The 9,024-nt window shown below is 46.2% G+C and overlaps 1 pseudogene; it reads right to left on the bottom strand.

Moving 5' to 3' along the window:
* Window positions 1–6,811: 6,811 nt before the first annotated feature.
* LOC105069402 (E3 ubiquitin-protein ligase RNF26-like) lies at window positions 6,812–8,358 on the bottom strand (annotated as a pseudogene).
* Between the last annotated feature and the right edge of the window lie 666 nt (window positions 8,359–9,024).

The following is a 9,024-nucleotide window of genomic DNA, read 5'->3' as shown; positions in this document are numbered from 1 at the left end:
GCGCTTTATTGCCTTTCTAAGATTCGGAATCCAGATGCCCATCTAACCCCAAAGAGTTCAGAATGTGGGCCGGTAACAATATACACCTTCTTGGGAATCATTGAATATTTTCAACCAATTTGTTTATCAACAAAGGACCAAAAAAATGATCATTTCTATTTTTACTGCATTCTGGAGACAGATTTAAGAGCAGGCTGGCCTATAAATAGTTAAGTCACCTACCCTCATCTCAACCAAACCAAACCAAACCAAATCAAACAAAAAAGGAATTTGGACCAATTCTAAAGGTTTGGGGTTTTTTTTTGTTGTTATGTTTGTTTGTTTGTTTTAGATTAAAAGAATCCAAAATACTGGCCAAGCTAAGAGAAAAGAAAAAGTTTAATTACTGGTCTTTCCCTAAATCTTCATTGGGTTTTGGTTCTGGTCTTGTTAACAGGAGCAAAATCCAAAGACGCTGCAGCTTTAGTGTCTCACGGAGCCTGCGTGTCTTCACTGACCCAGCACCTGGCGCCCAAAGCGAGAGGAACTCAGCAATGCAGTCCTTTCTCTCCTTGGAAAGAAGTCACACATGCTCCTGTATTCCTAGAAGAAAAGGTTCTCACCATGTTCTCAGAGTGAAGGAATCAAACTCTCATATCAGTTTGACTTTTGAATCATCTGAGGTCTCTGTGCCCAACAGGGGAGGCTGCTCGACCCTCCATCAAAAGTTAGAGAGTGAATCATGCACAAGAGAGAGCACAGCCATCACACCCATGGACACTACGGCCAAAAAACAGAAAAGTAAGGAATCACTTTCCGATACATAATGAGACAAAGCCCTGAATGCTTTATCCAGCCAGTTGGGTCTATGCCCATTTAGCTTGACCGAGAAAGGACAGCATCTAGAAACCGGACACTGCTGTCAGGACCCCATTGCCGGTTCCAGCCCTAGATAATTGGGGCAGGGCGAGAAGGACTGCGAATATAAGAACAATTATTGTTACTTTAATATTAATAAATAATTAGCCTTAAATTTTGAATACCTTTAAGTGTCAGGCAGTCAGCTATATACTCAACATGGATAATCTTGCTAGAACGTACAACAACTGTTCAAAACAGACATTATTTTCAATTTACACATGTAGAATTGAACCACGGTGAAGTTACAGAAGCCGCCCGACTCCCTCCCTCCGTCTGCTTCCCTACCTTAGACTGGTAGTGGCAGCCTCCTGCCTTGCGATTGCTCTGCCCACTGTCTGACACCCATCCATCCTCTCCCACAGCACCTGCAGACACCTATCAAGCTCTTTTTGGGAGCACAGATTTAGACATACACCACCATCACCCCACCATTACTCCAAAAAGTATCTTCAGTCTTCAAAAGCTCCCTTACTCAATATCCACTGTTGATAATTTTACGACCTCAAAGTAGGTCAGACATTTCAAGCACTGTGTAATTAAGTCTTGATATTGCTTTTAAAAAAATTCTCTTTTGTACCCAGATCTTGACTTTGTCGTTGAAATATTGCATCGTGGTGCCTCCAGGTGGTGTGAATGCACAATTTCTCTTGCCCACCAGCAGAGTATGCTGCACGTAGTAGGCACTACTCATTTTTGAATGAAAAAGTGCCGATTTTATAGCACTCTTTAGAGCATATACATCACCTCTTCTATACTTTCCAGAGAAGATCTTCTAGATTTAGTACTTTTTACTGAGTTAATTAACAAGATCCACATCCTATTATAATAAACTTCTTGGCAAAGGCAGCTAACAGTCACTATCTTAGTTTAATAACTGCAGCCTTTCCTTACAGCTTATCTTCCAGCAAAGCCAACGCTACAAATTTTGCCTCTTTTTCCTAAGTGCTGACTGAGCAACTTCTTTACATAGACCTTGATCCTCACTAAATCAGGCAAAATCAGGGACAAGTGATTGAATGTGTATAGGGTAGGCGGAGGAGAATTTGAGGTTGAGAAGATTGAGCAGACAACAACTTTTGAATTTAAATATTGCCAACCAGAGCAGGCTATGCTGCTCACTGAAGACAGATTCATATTTAGCCCCTTGAACTTGAGAAACTAGTTACCTGTTAACCCAGCATCATTCATATAAGGTGAACTGAACTCAAAGGCATCTCAAAATACCTTTTAAGATCACTATTTTTTTTCATATTTTTTCCTCTTGACTAAATTAACATCTGTATCAAATCTTCCCCTGTTCCTTCTAACTCTGTGTTCAGTGTGAATGCCAGGTATAAGGAGGCTATATTTAGGCAATTATGAATGTAATTATCTCTTTTGCCTTTATGATTACCTTTATGAGTATCTGATCTTTCAACCAAAGGCATCCATTTAGAACTTTTCAAGAAAGAATATAAAGGGATCAGAGGGAAGACTTGGTAATATTTTGCCTGTTAAACAAAATTGAATTTTGCAGGAAGAAATTTCCTTACAGACTAGGGTGTTGGGTGGTTGTTTTGAGAAAGGATTCTTCAGATGCACTTATCTCCTCCCCCTTAGCAACCTAGGAGAGACTAGGCCTGGAAGACTTACGTCATCCTATATTCTCCTAAAATAAAGTGTCTCTTATTCTTGGGAAAATAAGACCACTGTTTTATCCTACAAAATAGGGTGAGTAAAATAAAGCTCCCTTTGCTTCAAGGAGATTATTGGTAAGAGAGAGAGAAGGAGAGAGGGAAAAACAAATATCCAAATATCTGTGTCCAACTGTCCTCTCCTGGGGCTTCATTTCAGTGAAAGGGAAATGTCTTCCGTGGTTTGGGAGGTATTTACATACTGACACCCATCCCAACCTTCTGTCTAAGATGTGAAAAGAGATTCCCTTTGACACTGCTCTAAATCAACCCAAGGGGCCACCATCTGATTCCTTTTGGGTGGATGAAATCCAGCAGTATCAGCAGAAGGAGGCAGATATGGAGTATATCTTAGGAAAGCAGAGTGCTTTATAGCAAGGGCTGCATCGGAGAAGCCTGCACCCCTACCCAGGCTTGGACTGAGTGAAAATAGAAGCAGAAGTTCACGGAGGCCCACGGTGGAGGGGAGGTGGAGCTTTGCCCAAACTGAAAGAGACCACATCACAAGTTACACCATCCTCAGAACGGAGCTACAGATGCCAACCTGACAAACATCAGCCGTGTGGACTTGGCCGAGGAGACAGGACAGCATGTTACCTCCCACCTCACCTCAACCTCTCCACAGAGACTACTCAGTCATCCTTCTTAGACATAACAAAATGTCATCAGTTCGGAGTTTGGGTTTTTTTTAAGAGGGCCTAAAACACGATTTCACCCATTTTTCTTTTATTTTCTCTTATTTCTTTCTGAGTTTTAATGATTACAAGGCATTTTAATGATTATAACTGAACTGGATGATTGGTGATGTTTATAATTAGTCAACAATTGACCTATGGAATCAAAAGACTGTCAGTTCATGTATTTGAAGACCATCAACCCTCCTATTACTATACTGCTATTTTATAATCATCATTCAAATGTTCTTGGCAGGAAATTATATAAGAGAAAAAAATTAACTTTACCAAAAAACTATAAAGAGTAAACAAACAAACAAACAAACAGACACCATCAAGGTCAATTACTATTGTTTTAACAGGACCCAGCACTCACTTATCCTACAACCAGGATTAGAGGTAAGAACTCAGGTTCTTTCAGATAGCAGTTACTAAACACTTGATGTAAATAAGACACTGTGTATCGTCTTTCCATGCATCTTCTCAGTAAATATACTCAAACAACATGTATTTTTTTCAGTGTCAACTATTTTCCAGGGACTGTGCTAGTTACTGGGTAGAGAGTGATGTCCCAGACTAGACGGTACCTAGTCGGGTACTATTTATGTCCTCACTTGGCTTAACTTCTCATGGAGAATACAAATCAAAAAGAAAGCAAACTAATAAATAATAAAGTAATTTTGTCATAGAAATTCACAAGAGATAAAGAGAATCCCACAAGAAGATCTTCTTCAGGTAGGATCATCAGGGAGGACCTCGGAGGGAGACATCTTTAAACTAAGCCTAACGTGAGAAACCATATAAAGAGCTAGACTGAAGTGTGAGGCAAGAGGTGGGTGCCATGCAAAGGGCACACCCTATACCAAACAGCCAGGTCCAGAAAGCATGGAGTGGTCACAGAACTGAAGGAAGCACAGTCTGGCTTGTGTGTGGCAAGCTTGAAGAGGTGTAGCATAACCTAAATCTGACAAGATAAGCACCAGGAAATCATGAAGAGCCTTGTGAGCCGTAGTAACAATTATGTACTTTATATTAAATTCAGTGGAGGCCACTACAGAATGCAAAGCAGAATGTGGTGCGGTTCAGGAGCTACAGATATCTCAGCTGCAATAACGTGGAGACTGGGTAAGAGGGACACAGGAATAGGAAAAGACAAACTAGATTGTAAACTCTGGGAGCAGTCTAAGCAGAAGATGGCTGTGGTTTGACTAAGGAGCTGGCACTGGAGGTGAAAGGAGAGAATAAAGTTTTATTTTAGAAATAGAATCAGGACTGTTAATGGCTCAGTGCTGGGGGGCTAAGGGAGGGAATGTTACCAAACTGAACTTGGATCCAGTCACCCTCAATGCAGCAAAACCAATCCACTGACACCAGGTGGTAGTGAAGGGAAGTACAGCATTTATTGCAGGGCGCCCAGCAAGAAGAATGGGCAGCTAGTGCTCAAAGGACCTGGTGGATTTCAGCAAAGCATTTTTAAAAGCAAACTTGAGGGTGAGAGCTGCAAGGGGCATGACTTCCCTCTGATTGATTGGTGATGAGGTAACAAGGTGGTGCTTCAGAAATCTTAATCATCCATCTTCTGGTTCTAACCAGTCTGGGGTCTATGTGCTTGTGGTCACCCTCTGCCATATGGTGGGAGTCTTAGTTTCTGCAGAACAACTCAAAGTTATGCATCAGATTGTTATGTGTATCCCTTGAGGAGGAATCAGGACTCTGTTTTATCTCTGAACTATTTTCATCACTTTTCCTACTTAACTATTTTTCCATTGTTTCTGTGTTCCCTCACTTCCCTAATTAGTAACTGCTTGGATCTGTTCTTTGGGACTCAGGGAAGGTCTAGGAGATTAAAACCTTTTCTACAAATAAGAAACAGGGGCCACTGAGGGTCTTTTGTACCTGGGAGGGCTCTGGGGGTCCTGCTAGGTTTCAGTCCTTTCTTTTCCTTGATTCTTCTCAATCCTGAGAAGAACAGGGGTGGGACAAGAAAGGGAGTAAAGTTTTGAATAAAGAAATTAATCATAAACTCGGCAGGGGAACTCAGTTTTAGGGCAACTCAGTTTCAGGAAGAATCAAAGATAATTTCTTTGAATGGAAAACAAGGAAAAATTTGAGGTATGTTAGGTTTTAGACATCTGTGAGACATACAAGTGGAAATGAATAAGTTAGAAGTAGAAATGCGCATCTAAAGCACAAAAGAGAGGCGTGTGTTAGAGACATCGTCATTTTCTTAAAGACGGGATTAAAATCCCTGAGAATTGGTGAGATTCCCAGAGGAGAGTAAATAGTAAAAGAAGGAAAATAGAAATGTGGCCCCCAACACCACACAGTTCTTTGAAGTAGGGATTGTTATATTATTTCCATATTACAAGAGGACAAAACTAAAACTCAGTGAAGGATATATAACTTGCCCAAAGGCTTTTGCAGCTACTAGAAAGCCAAGGCACCTTTCAGTCTATAGCCCAAGCTCTGATTCAAAGTCAGTTTCTGGAAATTGACACATTGTAATTGACCATACTTCAATAAAAAAAAAATTTAGGTTTAAGAAAAAGAAAAGTCATTTAGACCTCAACTCCAACTGAACAAATATCAAATGAACAAACAAAACCTGTCAAACCCCAGCCATTGGCCTCCTGATTCTACTTTTCTCATATAATTTAATAAAAACATAACTAACATTTCTTTCTCTTTTTTTAGAGCTATAACAGAACTTTATTCCCTGGAACCTGGGCCAGACAGACCCCTCAGGAAGCTGCATGCCCCTACACCCTGGCCCCTTCTGTTTTTGGACCCTAATGGAATGTGCAGTCTGCCTTCCCCAGTGCCAAGGAGAGACCAAGAGAAGTGGAACACCGCTTTTCTCTGTGATGTGTGGAGTGAAAGGGGTATGAGCAGAAATCTGCTGTCCCTCCTGAGGCTCCCAGTGGTGCTGGGGTGCCAGAGGGTACATGGTCCCAAAGCCAGGTGCAAACACACACACACATCCCCGGGGTTAACTCTTGATCCCAGCTGTTGGATCAGGTCGGGAGGGGGCCTCATAAGATCATGACAGCTACAAGTGGTAGCTTTAAGGGCACCTGAGATACTACCCCCCAAAGCCTGCCAGGGCCCAGCGGCTCCAGCTGGAAGCAGACGTTCAAGATCATCCCAAGGCCTTAGGGTTGCCAAAACACGCAAACGACACTGATATGTATGGCTGCAGAAGCTGGGGAGGGAGTGAGCAGGGAGCAGGGAGAGAACCTACAAATCCCCAACAGAAACACCAAAAGCAGAGAAGAGGAGCCCCAGACACTTGCATCTGGCTGGGCCCTGGCAAGCTGAAGGGGAGTCCAGAGTCTCACACTGAGTGGTGAAACACACTCACCACACTCAGCATCACGGGGACACGCCAGGTAAGGAAAAGCTGTTACCCTGCCCCCATCCAAGTCACAGTCCGGGATGTATGGCTTCAGGTTCGGCAGAGGGCCAGAGGAGATTGGTCTGGGACCCAGAGATCGGGTGTTACAGCTGTCCTCGCGCAGGTGGCTGTATGGAGCGTGGCGGGGCGGGTGGACAGGAAGGGAGTCTTCAGAGGTAGACGCTGAGGGTCTGCAGAATGCCCCGGTGGCAGAGTGGGCAGTTGCGGTGGTAGACGGGGGTGGCGCTTCAGGATTTCGGAGCAGGCCTGACACAGGCACAGGTGCTGACAAGGCAGAAGCAGCACCGTCTCGCTCTGGTCCTGGCAGATGACGCACTTCTTCCGCTTCTCTTGCTCCTTCAGCAACTTCCATGGGTCTTGCCCAGCTACAGGCTCCTCCACACTGAGCCTCTCCCAGCCCCGGGCAGCTGTCACCCAGGCCATCCTGACTGCCTTCTCTTCTACCTCTGATCTGAGACCTACTTCAAGAAAAGTGTCCTGTCGCCAGGTCCTGGCTGAGGGCACCCTCTTAGGACCACCCTGGGGGGCCCCAGGTGCCCTTCCCCGGTTTGGCCAGCTCACCAGCTGCAGGCTTTGGCTCCAGATGTGGCATCAGGCCTCCAGGCCTAGTGCTAGATGAGATAGCCATACAACATCCTCTCCGAGTCGGTGGTAGGATGGCTGGGCGTGGAGCTGACTGAGGACCTGGGTGGCTAGCCTCAGGGTGAGGTCCGGGTGCAACATAATCACCGTCACTGCCAGTACACAAGCCAGCAGCGCTAGGCCGGTGAGATTGACAAGCACACAGCTGGCCAGGAGGCGGGCAGCTGAGGCCAGAAGCTCCAGTACTAGTTGGCAGGGGGGCCAGAGGAGGATGGACATGGCCACAGCACTGCTGGAAATATGGGCTGGGAAGGCAGCCACCACATCTGTCATCCTCCACAGCGACCCCGTCACTGCATCTCACAGGGCCAGCACCAGGGAGAAGAGGTTCTGAGTGCCAATGAGGCAGATGTTGACCAGGCTATTGATCACACAGGCCACCAGGCTCATGGTAATGGCACAGATGCCACAGGCCTGCCGCAGCAAAGCATGACCATTGGAGACCACGTTGAGGATGCCCCGGTGCAGGGTCTCCGGCTCCTAAGCGCCCCGTGAGAGGCCAGGTGCCCCAGGAGCTTTAAGCTCTCCAGACCAGAATAGCAGCTGTACAGTATGGTACACAAGGCCTGCAGCCCCCAGAGGTGAACCGGGCCACGGCTTCAATCAAGGCCAGCAGTGAAACCCAGGCTCCGCGGCGCAAGTGCGGGAGGCCAGTCAGCACCGTGTGTGGCAGGTTGCAGATGAAGGCCAGGAGCCAGGCCAGGGAGGCCAGGAGGGAGGACACCAGCAGGAAGCTGAGGTCCAACACCACGGTCAGCACATCCAGCAACAGGCCCACCCCGTCCACTGCCAAACACACAGCCTCCACGATGGTGCTACGGAGGTTAACCCAAAAGGAAGTCTGGCTCCCGGTTGAGGGGGGTGTCAGAGCTGTCAATATTTGGGGAGTTCAGGAATTAATTTGGAAGAGAAGTGAGCAGGCTCCAATCCAGGGAGGATCTGAGGAAGTGGGTTGGAAGGAAGTGGAGTCTCGGGTGAGGGAAAGGGAGCCAGGTACCGGCCCAGGAGCCCCGGTTTTGAAGGCGGGCTGTTTGGGAGGAAAGAGGCCGAACATTTCCAAAGTGGTGGTGATCCCGGGCTGGATGAGAAGCCTCAGCTTTGAAGGCCTGGTGCTGACGTACCACGGCCGGGCAACGGGTCAGACCCAGGAGACCGGGACCGGAAGGGATCGGGCCGGGCCGGGGCCGGGTGGGGGCGGCGCAGGCCGGGCGCAGGCTCGCGGTCCAACTACGCAGGTGCCTCTGTCCCCGCCTGGCCCCCCGGCCTCTGGGGTCGCGGCGATTTTAGCCCAAAGGGGCAGTGGGGAAAGGAACGAGCCTCTACTTCGCTGGGCGCCGCCATCTGGTGCGCTTAACTAACATTTCTTAACCATAACAGGGTATATATTTAGTATGTTTCCTAACGTTAAACCAGTACATTACGAAAGGCAGAACCATTGGTTTCTCCCTTTCACCCGTGGAGAAACCCTATTTACTAATTTGCTACAAAGTGAGAAGTGGTTTCCAGTATATGAACCTTTTAGGCATCACTTTATGCATCTGCCACAGTATTAACCATGGAGTTAAAAGACTATCATGCTATTTCTTGTTTTTTTAATTAAAAATGAGCATAGACAGAGTGATTATTGGCTTGTGTTTTGCAGAAAGTTGAATAACCTATCATTAAGATTTCAAATCAATCTAACTTACGTTTAATATACACCGGGGGGGGGGGCACATAT

This window comes from Camelus bactrianus, chromosome 2, assembly GCF_048773025.1.
Source record: "Camelus bactrianus isolate YW-2024 breed Bactrian camel chromosome 2, ASM4877302v1, whole genome shotgun sequence".
Taxonomy (NCBI): domain Eukaryota; kingdom Metazoa; phylum Chordata; class Mammalia; order Artiodactyla; family Camelidae; genus Camelus; species Camelus bactrianus.
The sequence above is the reverse complement of the archived record's forward strand: the minus strand, read 5'-3'. Positions and strand labels throughout refer to the sequence as shown.